We start from the raw sequence: 13,482 nt of genomic DNA, 5'->3' as shown, positions 1-13,482 counted from the left end.
CCTTTCTTTTATTTTAATTGTCTACCATTCTGAATGGACTTTTATGCAGATGATCCATTAGAGATTGATATTTGCCTCTGTAGGTGCCAAGCAAGCTCTCCACATGGCAGCATACTTTGAGAGGTCAAAGTCAGCATAGGAAGGAAACCAGCAGCTGCCACCTCTGGCTCGTTGGTCTAGGGGTATGATTCTCGCTTTGGGTGCGAGAGGTCCCGGGTTCAAATCCCGGACGAGCCCTGGCTTTTCCTGAGGAGTGACCTTTCTCCTTTTTCTCACCTCTTGTCAACATGCCCATAGTAAGCCTCCACCCAATGGATTTTTTGCAAATCTGCCAAGACAAAAGTACCTGACACGCCTCAGGAATACGGCAGAATTCTGGCTCGTTGGTCTAGAGGAATGATTCTCGCTTAAGGTGTGAGAGGCCCCGGGTTCGAATCCCTGACGAGCCCTGTCACCACCTTCATTTGCCGCCCTCACCTCTCATAAATCGGTTTAATCTGCTGTTTACCAGAGCGGTTTGCTTTAAATCACGGACAGAGGTGTTTTCGGAGAAGACTTTACTTTTTGGTTACCTTAATTCAACTCTGAGCATTGTAGAAGTGAAAACCTGCCAATGCTGTCTTCAGTGGAAACGCTGTGTCGACTCATTGGTCTAGGGGTATGATCCTCACTTAGGGTTCCTTCCCAACCTTATCATTCCGTGAGCTATCTTTAGTCTTCTCCTTGTTTGTTTTCTGACAACAGCGGTGTGGAACTTCTGTCCTTCTCAGTCCTGTGTGTGAATAAATTTGGTGTTGACAAACGGCCATTCGACGTTGTCTCAGCTTGGCTCGTTGGTGTTGGCAAACGGCCTTTTGAAGCTGTCTCAGCTTGGCTCGTTGGTCTAGGGGTATGATTCTCGCTTAGGGTGCGAGAGGTTCCGGGTTCAAATCTCAGACGAGCCCACATTTTGAGAGCATTCCTGCTCATCCAGTTCCATGAGTAGCATGTAGTCTTCTCCTTGGGTGTTTTCTGGCACCAGTGTCCAACCCCTCACTGGCTTATGCAATACATGTAATGCTTGCAATGTGCCTTTCTTTTATTTTAATTGTCTACCATTCTGAATGGACTTTTATGCAGATGATCCATTAGAGATTGATATTTGCCTCTGTAGGTGCCAAGCAAGCTCTCCACATGGCAGCATACTTTGAGAGGTCAAAGTCAGCATAGGAAGGAAACCAACAGCTGCCACCTCTGGCTCGTTGGTCTAGGGGTATGATTCTCGCTTTGGGTGCGAGAGGTCCCGGGTTCAAATCCCGGACGAGCCCTGGCTTTTCCTGAGGAGTGACCTTTCTTCTTTTTCTCACCTCTTGTCAACATGCCCATAGTAAGCCTCCACCCAATGGATTTTTTGCAAATCTGCCAAACAAAAGTACCTGACACGCCTCAGGAATACGGCAGAATTCTGGCTCGTTGGTCTAGAGGAATGATTCTCGCTTAAGGTGCGAGAGGCCCCGGGTTCGAATCCCTGACGAGCCCTGTCACCGCCTTCATTTGCCGCCCTCACCTCTCATAAATCGGTTTCATCTGCTGTTTACCAGAGCGGTTTGCTTTAAATCACGGACAGAGGTGTTTTCGGAGAAGACTTTACTTTTTGGTTACCTTAATTCAACTCTGAGCATTGTAGAAGTGAAAACCTGCGAATGCTGTCTTCAGTGGAAACGCTGTGTCGACTCATTGGTCTAGGGGTATGATCCTCACTTAGGGTTCCTTCCCAACCTTATCATTCCGTGAGCTATCTTTAGTCTTCTCCTTGTTTGTTTTCTGACAACAGCGGTGTGGAACTTCTGTCCTTCTCAGTCCTGTGTGTGAATAAATTTGGTGTTGACAAACGGCCATTCGACGCTGTCTCAGCTTGGCTCGTTGGTGTTGGCAAACGGCCTTTTGAAGCTGTCTCAGCTTGGCTCGTTGGTCTAGGGGTATGATTCTCGCTTAGGGTGCGAGAGGTTCCGGGTTCAAATCCCAGACGAGCCCACCTTTTGAGAGCATTCCTGCTCATCCAGTTCCATGAGTAGCATGTAGTCTTCTCCTTGTGTGTTTTCTGGCACCAGTGTCCAACCCCTCACTGGCTTATGCAATACATGTAATGCTTGCAAAGTGCCTTTCTTTTATTTTAATTGTCTACCATTCTGAATGGACTTTTATGCAGATGATCCATTAGAGATTGATATTTGCCTCTGTAGGTGCCAAGCAAGCTCTCCACATGGCAGCATACTTTGAGAGGTCAAAGTCAGCATAGGAAGGAAACCAGCAGCTGCCACCTCTGGCTCGTTGGTCTAGGGGTATGATTCTTGCTTTGGGTGCGAGAGGTCCCGGGTTCAAATCCCGAACGAGCCCTGGCTTTTCCTGAGGAGTGACCTTTCTCCTTTTTCTCACCTCTTGTCAACATGCCCATAGTAAGCCTCCACCCAATGGATTTTTTGCAAATCTGCCAAGACAAAAGTACCTGACACGCCTCAGGAATACGGCAGAATTCTGGCTCGTTGGTCTAGAGGAATGATTCTCGCTTAAGGTGTGAGAGGCCCCGGGTTCGAATCCCTGACGAGCCCTGTCACCACCTTCATTTGCCGCCCTCACCTCTCATAAATCGGTTTAATCTGCTGTTTACCAGAGCGGTTTGCTTTAAATCACGGACAGAGGTGTTTTCGGAGAAGACTTTACTTTTTGGTTACCTTAATTCAACTCTGAGCATTGTAGAAGTGAAAACCTGCCAATGCTGTCTTCAGTGGAAACGCTGTGTCGACTCATTGGTCTAGGGGTATGATCCTCACTTAGGGTTCCTTCCCAACCTTATCATTCCGTGAGCTATCTTTAGTCTTCTCCTTGTTTGTTTTCTGACAACAGCGGTGTGGAACTTCTGTCCTTCTCAGTCCTGTGTGTGAATAAATTTGGTGTTGACAAACGGCCATTCGACGCTGTCTCAGCTTGGCTCGTTGGTGTTGGCAAACGGCCTTTTGAAGCTGTCTCAGCTTGGCTCGTTGGTCTAGGGGTATGATTCTCGCTTAGGGTGCGAGAGGTTCCGGGTTCAAATCTCAGACGAGCCCATCTTTTGAGAGCATTCCTGCTCATCCAGTTCCATGAGTAGCATGTAGTCTTCTCCTTGTGTGTTTTCTGGCACCAGTGTCCAACCCCTCACTGGCTTATGCAATACATGTAATGCTTGCAAAGTGCCTTTCCTTTATTTTAATTGTCTATCATTCTGAATGGACTTTTATGCAGATGATCCATTAGAGACTGATATTTGCCTCTGTAGGTGCCAAGCAAGCTCTCCACATGGCAGCATACTTTGAGAGGTCAAAGTCAGCATAGGAAGGAAACCAGCAGCTGCCACCTTTGGCTCGTTGGTCTAGGGGTATGATTCTCGCTTTGGGTGTGAGAGGTCCCGGGTTCAAATCCCGGACGAGCCCTGGCTTTTCCTGAGGTGTGACCTTTCTCCTTTTTCTCACCTCTTGTCAACATGCCCATAAAAAGCCTCCACCGAATGGATTTTTTGCAAATCTGCCAAGGCAAAAGTACCTAACACGCCTCAGGAGTATGGCAGAATTCTGGCTCGTTGGTCTAGAGGTATGATTCTCGCTTCGGGTGCGAGAGGCCCCAGGTTCGAATACCGGACGAGCCCTGTCACCACCTTCATTTGCCGCCCTCACCTCTCATAAATCGGTTTCATCTGCTGTTTACCAGAGCGGTTTGCTTTAAATCACGGACAGAGGTGTTTTCGGAGAAGACTTTACTTTTTGGTTACCTTAATTCAACTCTGAGCATTGTAGAAGTGAAAACCTGCCAATGCTGTCTTCAGTGGAAACGCTGTGTCGACTCATTGGTCTAGGGGTATGATCCTCACTTAGGGTTCCTTCCCATCCTTATCATTCCGTGAGCTATCTTTAGTCTTCTCCTTGTTTGTTTTCTGACAGCAGCAGTCCTGTGAATAAATTTGGTGTTGGCAAACGGCCTTTCGACGTTGTCTCAGCTTGGCTCGTTGGTGTTGGCAAACGTCCTTTTCGTGCTGTCTCAGCTCGGCTCGTTGGTCTAGGAGTATGATTCTCGCTTAGGGTGCGAGAGGTCCCGGCTTCAAATCCCGGACGAGCCCACCTTTTGAGAGCATTCCTGCTCATCCAGTTCCATGAGTAGCATGTAGTCTTCTCCTTGTGTGTTTTCTGGCACCAGTGTCCAACCCCTCACTGGATTATGCAATACACGCCTCAGGAGTATGGCAGAAATCTGGCTCGTTGGTCTAGAGGAATGATTCTCGCTTAGGGTGCGAGAGGCCCCGGGTTCGAATCCCTGATGAGCCCTGTCACCACCTTCATTTGCCGCCCTCACCTCTCATAAATCGGTTTAATCTGCTGTTTACCAGAGCGGTTTGCTTTAAATCACGGACAGAGGTGTTTTCGGAGAAGACTTTACTTTTTGGTTACCTTAATTCAACTCTGAGCATTGTAGAAGTGAAAACCTGCCAATGCTGTCTTCAGTGGAAACGCTGTGTCGACTCATTGGTCTAGGGGTATGATCCTCACTTAGGGTTCCTTCCCAACCTTATCATTCCGTGAGCTATCTTTAGTCTTCTCCTTGTTTGTTTTCTGACAACAGCGGTGTGGAACTTCTGTCCTTCTCAGTCCTGTGTGTGAATAAATTTGGTGTTGACAAACGGCCATTCGACGCTGTCTCAGCTTGGCTCGTTGGTGTTGGCAAACGTCCTTTTGGTGCTGTCTCAGCTCGGCTCGTTGGTCTAGGGGTATGATTCTCGCTTAGGGTGCGAGAAGTCCCGGGTTCAAATCCCGGACGAGCCCACCTTTTGAGAGCATTCCTGCTCATCCAGTTCCATGAGTAGCATGTAGTCTTCTCCTTGTGTGTTTTCTGGCACCAGTGTCCAACCCCTCACTGGCTTATGCAATACATGTAATGCTTGCAAAGTGCCTTTCTTTTATTTTAATTGTCTATCATTCTGAATGGACTTTTATGCAGATGATCCATTAGAGATTGATATTTGCCTCTGTAGGTGCCAAGCAAGCTCCCCACATGGCAGCATACTTTGAGAGGTCAAAGTCAGCATAGGAAGGAAACCAGCAGCTGCCACCTCTGGCTCGTTGGTCTAGGGGTATGATTCTCGCTTTGGGTGCGAGAGGTTTCGGGTTCAAATCCCGAACGAGCCCTAGCTTTTCCTGAGGAGTGACCTTTCTCCTTTTTCTCACCTCTTGTCAACATGCCCATAGTAAACCTCCACCCAATGGATTTTTGCAAATCTGCCAAGGCAAAAGTACCTGACACGCCTCAGGAGTATGGCAGAATTCTGGCTCGTTGGTCTAGAGGTATGATTCTCGCTTCGGGTGCGAGAGGCCCCGGGTTCGAATCCCGGACGAGCCCTGTCACCGCCTTCATTTGCCGCCCTAACCTCTCATGAATCGGTTTCATCTGCTATTTACCAGAGCGGTTTGCTTTAAATCACGGACAGAGGTGTTTTCGGAGAAGACTTTACTTTTTGGTTACCTTAATTCAACTCTGAGCATTGTAGAAGTGAAAACCTGCCAATGCTGTCTTCAGTGGAAACGCTGTGTCGACTCATTGGTCTAGGGGTATGATCCTCACTTAAGGTTCCTTCCCATCCTTATCATTCCGTGAGCTATCTTTAGTCTTCTCCTTGTTTGTTTTCTGACAGCAGCAGTCCTGTGAATAAATTTGGTGTTGGCAAACGGCCTTTCGACGTTGTCTCAGCTTGGCTCGTTGGTGTTGGCAAACGTCCTTTTGGTGCTGTCTCGGCTTGGCTCGTTGGTCTAGGGGTATGATTCTCGCTTAGGGTGCGAGAGGTCCCGGGTTCAAATCCCGGACGAGCCCACCTTTTGAGAGCATTCCTGCTCATCCAGTTCCATGAGTAGCATGTAGTCTTCTCCTTGTGTGTTTTCTGGCACCAGTGTCCAACCCCTCACTGGCTTATGCAATACATGTAATGCTTGCAAAGTGCCTATCTTTTATTTTAATTGTCTATCACTCTGAATGGACTTTTATGCAGATGAACCCTTAGAGATTGATATTTGCCTCTGTAGGTGCCAAGAAAGCTCTCCACATGGCAGCATACTTTGAGAGGTCTCAGTCAGCATAGGAAGGAAACCAGCAGCTGCCACCTCTGGCTCGTTGGTCTAGGGGTATGATTCTCGCTTTGGGTGCGAGAGGTCCCGGGTTCAAATCCCGGACGAGCCCTGGTTTTTCCTGAGGAGTGACCTTTCTCCTTTTTCTCACCTCTTGTCAACATGCCCATAGTAAGCCTCCACCCAATGGATTTTTTGCAAATCTGCCAAGACAAAAGTACCTGACACGCCTCAGGAGTATGGCAGAAATCTGGCTCGTTGGTCTAGAGGAATGATTCTCGCTTAGGGTGCGAGAGGCCCCGGGTTCGAATCCCTGATGAGCCCTGTCACCACCTTCATTTGCCGCAATCACCTCTCATAAATCGGTTTAATCTGCTGTTTACCAGAGCGGTTTGCTTTAAATCACGGACAGAGGTGTTTTCGGAGAAGACTTTACTTTTTGGTTACCTTAATTCAACTCTGAGCATTGTAGAAGTGAAAACCTGCCAATGCTGTCTTCAGTGGAAACGCTGTGTCGACTCATTGGTCTAGGGGTATGATCCTCACTTAGGGTTCCTTCCCAACCTTATCATTCCGTGAGCTATCTTTAGTCTTCTCCTTGTTTGTTTTCTGACAACAGCGGTGTGGAACTTCTGTCCTTCTCAGTCCTGTGTGTGAATAAATTTGGTGTTGACAAACGGCCATTCGACGCTGTCTCAGCTTGGCTCGTTGGTGTTGGCAAACGGCCTTTTGAAGCTGTCTCAGCTTGGCTCGTTGGTCTAGGGGTATGATTCTCGCTTAGGGTGCGAGAGGTCCCGGGTTCAAATCCCGGACGAGCCCACCTTTTGAGAGCATTCCTGCTCATCCAGTTCCATGAGTAGCATGTAGTCTTCTCCTTGTGTGTTTTCTGGCACCAGTGTCCAACCCCTCACTGGCTTATGCAATACATGTAATGCTTGCAAAGTGCCTTTCTTTTATTTTAATTGTCTATCATTCTGAATGGACTTTTATGCAGATGATCCATTAGAGATTGATATTTGCCTCTGTAGGTGCCAAGCAAGCTCTCCACATGGCAGCATACTTTGAGAGGTCAAAGTCAGCATAGGAAGGAAACCAGCAGCTGCCACCTCTGGCTCGTTGGTCTAGGGGTATGATTCTCGCTTAGGGTGCGAGAGGTCCCGGGTTCAAATCCCGGACGAGCCCACCTTTTGAGAGCATTCCTGCTCATCCAGTTCCATGAGTAGCATGTAGTCTTCTCCTTGTGTGTTTTCTGGCACCAGTGTCCAACCCCTCACTGGCTTATGCAATACATGTAATGCTTGCAAAGTGCCTATCTTTTATTTTAATTGTCTATCACTCTGAATGGACTTTTATGCAGATGAACCCTTAGAGATTGATATTTGCCTCTGTAGGTGCCAAGAAAGCTCTCCACATGGCAGCATACTTTGAGAGGTCACAGTCAGCATAGGAAGGAAACCAGCGGCTGCCACCTCTGGCTCGTTGGTCTAGGGGTATGATTCTCGCTTTGGGTGCGAGAGGTCCCGGGTTCAAATCCCGGACGAGCCCTGGTTTTTCCTGAGGAGTGACCTTTCTCCTTTTTCTCACCTCTTGTCAACATGCCCATAGTAAGCCTCCACCCAATGGATTTTTTGCAAATCTGCCAAGACAAAAGTACCTGACACGCCTCAGGAGTATGGCAGAAATCTGGCTCGTTGGTCTAGAGGAATGATTCTCGCTTAGGGTGCGAGAGGCCCCGGGTTCGAATCCCTGATGAGCCCTTTTACCACCTTCATTTGCCGCAATCACCTCTCATAAATCGGTTTAATCTGCTGTTTACCAGAGCGGTTTGCTTTAAATCACGGACAGAGGTGTTTTCGGAGAAGACTTTACTTTTTGGTTACCTTAATTCAACTCTGAGCATTGTAGAAGTGAAAACCTGCCAATGCTGTCTTCAGTGGAAACGCTGTGTCGACTCATTGGTCTAGGGGTATGATCCTCACTTAGGGTTCCTTCCCAACCTTATCATTCCGTGAGCTATCTTTAGTCTTCTCCTTGTTTGTTTTCTGACAACAGCGGTGTGGAACTTCTGTCCTTCTCAGTCCTGTGTGTGAATAAATTTGGTGTTGACAAACGGCCATTCGACGCTGTCTCAGCTTGGCTCGTTGGTGTTGGCAAACGGCCTTTTGAAGCTGTCTCAGCTTGGCTCGTTGGTCTAGGGGTATGATTCTCGCTTAGGGTGCGAGAGGTCCCGGGTTCAAATCCCGGACGAGCCCACCTTTTGAGAGCATTCCTGCTCATCCAGTTCCATGAGTAGCATGTAGTCTTCTCCTTGTGTGTTTTCTGGCACCAGTGTCCAACCCCTCACTGGCTTATGCAATACATGTAATGCTTGCAAAGTGCCTTTCTTTTATTTTAATTGTTGGTCTAGGGGTATGATTCTCGCTTAGGGTGCGAGAGGTCCCGGGTTCAAATCCCGGACGAGCCCACCTTTTGAGAGCATTCCTGCTCATCCAGTTCCATGAGTAGCATGTAGTCTTCTCCTTGTGTGTTTTCTGGCACCAGTGTCCAACCCCTCACTGGCTTATGCAATACATGTAATGCTTGCAAAGTGCCTATCTTTTATTTTAATTGTCTATCACTCTGAATGGACTTTTATGCAGATGAACCCTTAGAGATTGATATTTGCCTCTGTAGGTGCCAAGAAAGCTCTCCACATGGCAGCATACTTTGAGAGGTCACAGTCAGCATAGGAAGGAAACCAGCAGCTGCCACCTCTGGCTCGTTGATCTAGGGGTATGATTCTCGCTTTGGGTGCGAGAGGTCCCGGGTTCAAATCCCGGACGAGCCCTGGTTTTTCCTGAGGAGTGACCTTTCTCCTTTTTCTCACCTCTTGTCAACATGCCCATAGTAAGCCTCCACCCAATGGATTTTTTGCAAATCTGCCAAGACAAAAGTACCTGACACGCCTCAGGAGTATGGCAGAAATCTGGCTCGTTGGTCTAGAGGAATGATTCTCGCTTAGGGTGCGAGAGGCCCCGGGTTCGAATCCCTGATGAGCCCTGTCACCACCTTCATTTGCCGCAATCACCTCTCATAAATCGGTTTAATCTGCTGTTTACCAGAGCGGTTTGCTTTAAATCACGGACAGAGGTGTTTTCGGAGAAGACTTTACTTTTTGGTTACCTTAATTCAACTCTGAGCATTGTAGAAGTGAAAACCTGCCAATGCTGTCTTCAGTGGAAACGCTGTGTCGACTCATTGGTCTAGGGGTATGATCCTCACTTAGGGTTCCTTCCCAACCTTATCATTCCGTGAGCTATCTTTAGTCTTCTCCTTGTTTGTTTTCTGACAACAGCGGTGTGGAACTTCTGTCCTTCTCAGTCCTGTGTGTGAATAAATTTGGTGTTGACAAACGGCCATTCGACGCTGTCTCAGCTTGGCTCGTTGGTGTTGGCAAACGGCCTTTTGAAGCTGTCTCAGCTTGGCTCGTTGGTCTAGGGGTATGATTCTCGCTTAGGGTGCGAGAGGTCCCGGGTTCAAATCCCGGACGAGCCCACCTTTTGAGAGCATTCCTGCTCATCCAGTTCCATGAGTAGCATGTAGTCTTCTCCTTGTGTGTTTTCTGGCACCAGTGTCCAACCCCTCACTGGCTTATGCAATACATGTAATGCTTGCAAAGTGCCTTTCTTTTATTTTAATTGTCTATCATTCTGAATGGACTTTTATGCAGATGATCCATTAGAGATTGATATTTGCCTCTGTAGGTGCCAAGCAAGCTCCCCACATGGCAGCATACTTTGAGAGGTCAAAGTCAGCATAGGAAGGAAACCAGCAGCTGCCACCTCTGGCTCGTTGGTCTAGGGGTATGATTCTCGCTTTGGGTGCGAGAGGTTTCGGGTTCAAATCCCGAACGAGCCCTAGCTTTTCCTGAGGAGTGACCTTTCTCCTTTTTCTCACCTCTTGTCAACATGCCCATAGTAAACCTCCACCCAATGGATTTTTGCAAATCTGCCAAGGCAAAAGTACCTGACACGCCTCAGGAGTATGGCAGAATTCTGGCTCGTTGGTCTAGAGGTATGATTCTCGCTTCGGGTGCGAGAGGCCCCGGGTTCGAATCCCGGACGAGCCCTGTCACCGCCTTCATTTGCCGCCCTAACCTCTCATGAATCGGTTTCATCTGCTATTTACCAGAGCGGTTTGCTTTAAATCACGGACAGAGGTGTTTTCGGAGAAGACTTTACTTTTTGGTTACCTTAATTCAACTCTGAGCATTGTAGAAGTGAAAACCTGCCAATGCTGTCTTCAGTGGAAACGCTGTGTCGACTCATTGGTCTAGGGGTATGATCCTCACTTAGGGTTCCTTCCCATCCTTATCATTCCGTGAGCTATCTTTAGTCTTCTCCTTGTTTGTTTTCTGACAGCAGCAGTCCTGTGAATAAATTTGGTGTTGGCAAACGGCCTTTCGACGTTGTCTCAGCTTGGCTCGTTGGTGTTGGCAAACGTCCTTTTGGTGCTGTCTCAGCTTGGCTCGTTGGTCTAGGGGTATGATTCTCGCTTAGGGTGCGAGAGGTCCCGGGTTCAAATCCCGGACGAGCCCACCTTTTGAGAGCATTCCTGCTCATCCAGTTCCATGAGTAGCATGTAGTCTTCTCCTTGTGTGTTTTCTGGCACCAGTGTCCAACCCCTCACTGGCTTATGCAATACATGTAATGCTTGCAAAGTGCCTATCTTTTATTTTAATTGTCTATCACTCTGAATGGACTTTTATGCAGATGAACCCTTAGAGATTGATATTTGCCTCTGTAGGTGCCAAGCAAGCTCTCCACATGGCAGCATACTTTGAGAGGTCACAGTCAGCATAGGAAGGAAACCAGCAGCTGCCACCTCTGGCTCGTTGGTCTAGGGGTATGATTCTCGCTTTGGGTGCGAGAGGTCCCGGGTTCAAATCCCGGACGAGCCCCGGTTTTTCCTGAGGAGTGACCTTTCTCCTTTTTCTCACCTCTTGTCAACATGCCCATAGTAAGCCTCCACCCAATGGATTTTTTGCAAATCTGCCAAGACAAAAGTACCTGACACGCCTCAGGAGTATGGCAGAAATCTGGCTCGTTGGTCTAGAGGAATGATTCTCGCTTAGGGTGCGAGAGGCCCCGGGTTCGAATCCCTGATGAGCCCTGTCACCACCTTCATTTGCCGCAATCACCTCTCATAAATCGGTTTAATCTGCTGTTTACCAGAGCGGTTTGCTTTAAATCACGGACAGAGGTGTTTTCGGAGAAGACTTTACTTTTTGGTTACCTTAATTCAACTCTGAGCATTGTAGAAGTGAAAACCTGCCAATGCTGTCTTCAGTGGAAACGCTGTGTCGACTCATTGGTCTAGGGGTATGATCCTCACTTAGGGTTCCTTCCCAACCTTATCATTCCGTGAGCTATCTTTAGTCTTCTCCTTGTTTGTTTTCTGACAACAGCGGTGTGGAACTTCTGTCCTTCTCAGTCCTGTGTGTGAATAAATTTGGTGTTGACAAACGGCCATTCGACGCTGTCTCAGCTTGGCTCGTTGGTGTTGGCAAACGGCCTTTTGAAGCTGTCTCAGCTTGGCTCGTTGGTCTAGGGGTATGATTCTCGCTTAGGGTGCGAGAGGTCCCGGGTTCAAATCCCGGACGAGCCCACCTTTTGAGAGCATTCCTGCTCATCCAGTTCCATGAGTAGCATGTAGTCTTCTCCTTGTGTGTTTTCTGGCACCAGTGTCCAACCCCTCACTGGCTTATGCAATACATGTAATGCTTGCAAAGTGCCTTTCTTTTATTTTAATTGTCTATTATTCTGAATGGACTTTTATGCAGATGATCCATTAGAGATTGATATTTGCCTCTGTAGGTGCCAAGCAAGCTCCCCACATGGCAGCATACTTTGAGAGGTCAAAGTCAGCATAGTAAGGAAACCAGCAGCTGCCACCTCTGGCTAGTTGGTCTAGGGGTATGATTCTCGCTTTGGGTGCGAGAGGTCTCGGGTTCAAATCCCGAACGAGCCCTAGCTTTTCCTGAGGAGTGACCTTTCTCCTTTTTCTCACCTCTTGTCAACATGCCCATAGTAAGCCTCCACCCAATGGATTTTTTGCAAATCTGCCAAGACAAAAGTACCTGACACGCCTCAGGAGTATGGCAGAATTCTGGCTCGTTGATCTAGAGGAATGATTCTCGCTTAGGGTGCGAGAGGCCCCGGGTTCGAATCCCTGATGAGCCCTGTCACCACCTTCATTTGCCGCCCTCACCTCTCATAAATCGGTTTAATCTGCTGTTTACCAGAGCGGTTTGCTTTAAATCACGGACAGAGGTGTTTTCGGAGATGACTTTACTTTTTGGTTACCTTAATTCAACTCTGAGCATTGTAGAAGTGAAAACCTGCCAATGCTGTCTTCAGTGGAAACGCTGTGTCGACTCATTGGTCTAGGGGTATGATCCTCACTTAGGGTTCCTTCCCAACCTTATCATTCCGTGAGCTATCTTTAGTCTTCTCCTTGTTTGTTTTCTGACAACAGCGGTGTGGAACTTCTGTCCTTCTCAGTCCTGTGTGTGAATAAATTTGGTGTTGACAAACGGCCATTCGACGCTGTCTCAGCTTGGCTCGTTGGTGTTGGCAAACGGCCTTTTGAAGCTGTCTCAGCTTGGCTTGTTGGTCTAGGGGTATGATTCTCGTTAGGGTGCGAGAGGTCCCGGGTTCAAATCCCGGACGAGCCCACCTTTTGAGAGCATTCCTGCTCATCCAGTTCCATGAGTAGCATGTAGTCTTCTCCTTGTGTGTTTTCTGGCACCAGTGTCCAACCCCTCACTGGCTTATGCAATACATGTAATGCTTGCAAAGTGCCTTTCTTTTATTTTAATTGTCTATTATTCTGAATGGACTTTTATGCAGATGATCCATTAGAGATTGATATTTGCCTCTGTAGGTGCCAAGCAAGCTCCCCACATGGCAGCATACTTTGAGAGGTCAAAGTCAGCATAGTAAGGAAACCAGCAGCTGCCACCTCTGGCTCGTTGGTCTAGGGGTATGATTCTCGCTTTGGGTGCGAGAGGTCCCGGGTTCAAATCCCAAACGAGCCCTAGCTTTTCCTGAGGAGTGACCTTTCTCCTTTTTCTCACCTCTTGTCAACATGCCCATAGTAAGCCTCCACCCAATGGATTTTTGCAAATCTGCCAAGGCAAAAGTACCTGACACGCCTCAGGAGTATGGCAGAATTCTGGCTCGTTGGTCTAGAGGTATGATTCTCGCTTCGGGTGCGAGAGGCCCCGGGTTCGAATCCCGGACGAGCCCTGTCACCACCTTCATTTGCCGCCCTCACCTCTCATAAATCGGTTTCATCTGCTGTTTACCAGAGCGGTTTGCTT

At 48.0% G+C, this 13,482-nt stretch overlaps 25 non-coding genes across 25 annotated transcripts; all 25 read left to right on the top strand.

Annotated features, from left to right (window-relative positions):
- The first annotated feature begins 165 nt into the window (after positions 1-165).
- On the top strand, positions 166-237 carry TRNAP-UGG (transfer RNA proline (anticodon UGG)). Its single transcript has one exon. It is a non-coding gene; the product is annotated as a tRNA-Pro (tRNA).
- A 998-nt stretch (positions 238-1,235) lies between these two features.
- Positions 1,236-1,307, top strand: TRNAP-UGG (transfer RNA proline (anticodon UGG)). The gene has a single exon. It is a non-coding gene; the product is annotated as a tRNA-Pro (tRNA).
- A 139-nt stretch (positions 1,308-1,446) lies between these two features.
- On the top strand, positions 1,447-1,518 carry TRNAL-AAG (transfer RNA leucine (anticodon AAG)). The gene has a single exon. It is a non-coding gene; the product is annotated as a tRNA-Leu (tRNA).
- A 423-nt stretch (positions 1,519-1,941) lies between these two features.
- Positions 1,942-2,013, top strand: TRNAP-AGG (transfer RNA proline (anticodon AGG)). The gene has a single exon. It is a non-coding gene; the product is annotated as a tRNA-Pro (tRNA).
- A 291-nt stretch (positions 2,014-2,304) lies between these two features.
- TRNAP-UGG (transfer RNA proline (anticodon UGG)) lies at positions 2,305-2,376 on the top strand. Its single transcript has one exon. It is a non-coding gene; the product is annotated as a tRNA-Pro (tRNA).
- A 998-nt stretch (positions 2,377-3,374) lies between these two features.
- TRNAP-UGG (transfer RNA proline (anticodon UGG)) lies at positions 3,375-3,446 on the top strand. Its single transcript has one exon. It is a non-coding gene; the product is annotated as a tRNA-Pro (tRNA).
- Positions 3,447-4,754: 1,308 nt separating this feature from the next.
- Positions 4,755-4,826, top strand: TRNAP-AGG (transfer RNA proline (anticodon AGG)). Its single transcript has one exon. It is a non-coding gene; the product is annotated as a tRNA-Pro (tRNA).
- A 291-nt stretch (positions 4,827-5,117) lies between these two features.
- TRNAP-UGG (transfer RNA proline (anticodon UGG)) lies at positions 5,118-5,189 on the top strand. Its single transcript has one exon. It is a non-coding gene; the product is annotated as a tRNA-Pro (tRNA).
- Positions 5,190-5,328: 139 nt separating this feature from the next.
- TRNAP-CGG (transfer RNA proline (anticodon CGG)) lies at positions 5,329-5,400 on the top strand. Its single transcript has one exon. It is a non-coding gene; the product is annotated as a tRNA-Pro (tRNA).
- Positions 5,401-5,796: 396 nt separating this feature from the next.
- On the top strand, positions 5,797-5,868 carry TRNAP-AGG (transfer RNA proline (anticodon AGG)). The gene has a single exon. It is a non-coding gene; the product is annotated as a tRNA-Pro (tRNA).
- A 291-nt stretch (positions 5,869-6,159) lies between these two features.
- Positions 6,160-6,231, top strand: TRNAP-UGG (transfer RNA proline (anticodon UGG)). The gene has a single exon. It is a non-coding gene; the product is annotated as a tRNA-Pro (tRNA).
- A 635-nt stretch (positions 6,232-6,866) lies between these two features.
- Positions 6,867-6,938, top strand: TRNAP-AGG (transfer RNA proline (anticodon AGG)). Its single transcript has one exon. It is a non-coding gene; the product is annotated as a tRNA-Pro (tRNA).
- Positions 6,939-7,229: 291 nt separating this feature from the next.
- TRNAP-AGG (transfer RNA proline (anticodon AGG)) lies at positions 7,230-7,301 on the top strand. The gene has a single exon. It is a non-coding gene; the product is annotated as a tRNA-Pro (tRNA).
- Positions 7,302-7,592: 291 nt separating this feature from the next.
- Positions 7,593-7,664, top strand: TRNAP-UGG (transfer RNA proline (anticodon UGG)). The gene has a single exon. It is a non-coding gene; the product is annotated as a tRNA-Pro (tRNA).
- Positions 7,665-8,299: 635 nt separating this feature from the next.
- On the top strand, positions 8,300-8,371 carry TRNAP-AGG (transfer RNA proline (anticodon AGG)). The gene has a single exon. It is a non-coding gene; the product is annotated as a tRNA-Pro (tRNA).
- A 503-nt stretch (positions 8,372-8,874) lies between these two features.
- On the top strand, positions 8,875-8,946 carry TRNAP-UGG (transfer RNA proline (anticodon UGG)). Its single transcript has one exon. It is a non-coding gene; the product is annotated as a tRNA-Pro (tRNA).
- A 635-nt stretch (positions 8,947-9,581) lies between these two features.
- Positions 9,582-9,653, top strand: TRNAP-AGG (transfer RNA proline (anticodon AGG)). Its single transcript has one exon. It is a non-coding gene; the product is annotated as a tRNA-Pro (tRNA).
- Positions 9,654-9,944: 291 nt separating this feature from the next.
- On the top strand, positions 9,945-10,016 carry TRNAP-UGG (transfer RNA proline (anticodon UGG)). The gene has a single exon. It is a non-coding gene; the product is annotated as a tRNA-Pro (tRNA).
- Positions 10,017-10,155: 139 nt separating this feature from the next.
- On the top strand, positions 10,156-10,227 carry TRNAP-CGG (transfer RNA proline (anticodon CGG)). The gene has a single exon. It is a non-coding gene; the product is annotated as a tRNA-Pro (tRNA).
- A 396-nt stretch (positions 10,228-10,623) lies between these two features.
- On the top strand, positions 10,624-10,695 carry TRNAP-AGG (transfer RNA proline (anticodon AGG)). The gene has a single exon. It is a non-coding gene; the product is annotated as a tRNA-Pro (tRNA).
- A 291-nt stretch (positions 10,696-10,986) lies between these two features.
- TRNAP-UGG (transfer RNA proline (anticodon UGG)) lies at positions 10,987-11,058 on the top strand. Its single transcript has one exon. It is a non-coding gene; the product is annotated as a tRNA-Pro (tRNA).
- A 635-nt stretch (positions 11,059-11,693) lies between these two features.
- TRNAP-AGG (transfer RNA proline (anticodon AGG)) lies at positions 11,694-11,765 on the top strand. Its single transcript has one exon. It is a non-coding gene; the product is annotated as a tRNA-Pro (tRNA).
- A 291-nt stretch (positions 11,766-12,056) lies between these two features.
- On the top strand, positions 12,057-12,128 carry TRNAP-UGG (transfer RNA proline (anticodon UGG)). The gene has a single exon. It is a non-coding gene; the product is annotated as a tRNA-Pro (tRNA).
- A 997-nt stretch (positions 12,129-13,125) lies between these two features.
- TRNAP-UGG (transfer RNA proline (anticodon UGG)) lies at positions 13,126-13,197 on the top strand. Its single transcript has one exon. It is a non-coding gene; the product is annotated as a tRNA-Pro (tRNA).
- A 139-nt stretch (positions 13,198-13,336) lies between these two features.
- On the top strand, positions 13,337-13,408 carry TRNAP-CGG (transfer RNA proline (anticodon CGG)). Its single transcript has one exon. It is a non-coding gene; the product is annotated as a tRNA-Pro (tRNA).
- The last annotated feature ends 74 nt before the right edge of the window (positions 13,409-13,482 follow it).

The sequence above is a fragment of the Hyla sarda genome, chromosome 6, assembly GCF_029499605.1.
Source record: "Hyla sarda isolate aHylSar1 chromosome 6, aHylSar1.hap1, whole genome shotgun sequence".
Classification (NCBI taxonomy): domain Eukaryota; kingdom Metazoa; phylum Chordata; class Amphibia; order Anura; family Hylidae; genus Hyla; species Hyla sarda.
Note: the sequence above shows the minus strand (reverse complement) of the source record. Positions and strands in the feature narration are given on the sequence as shown.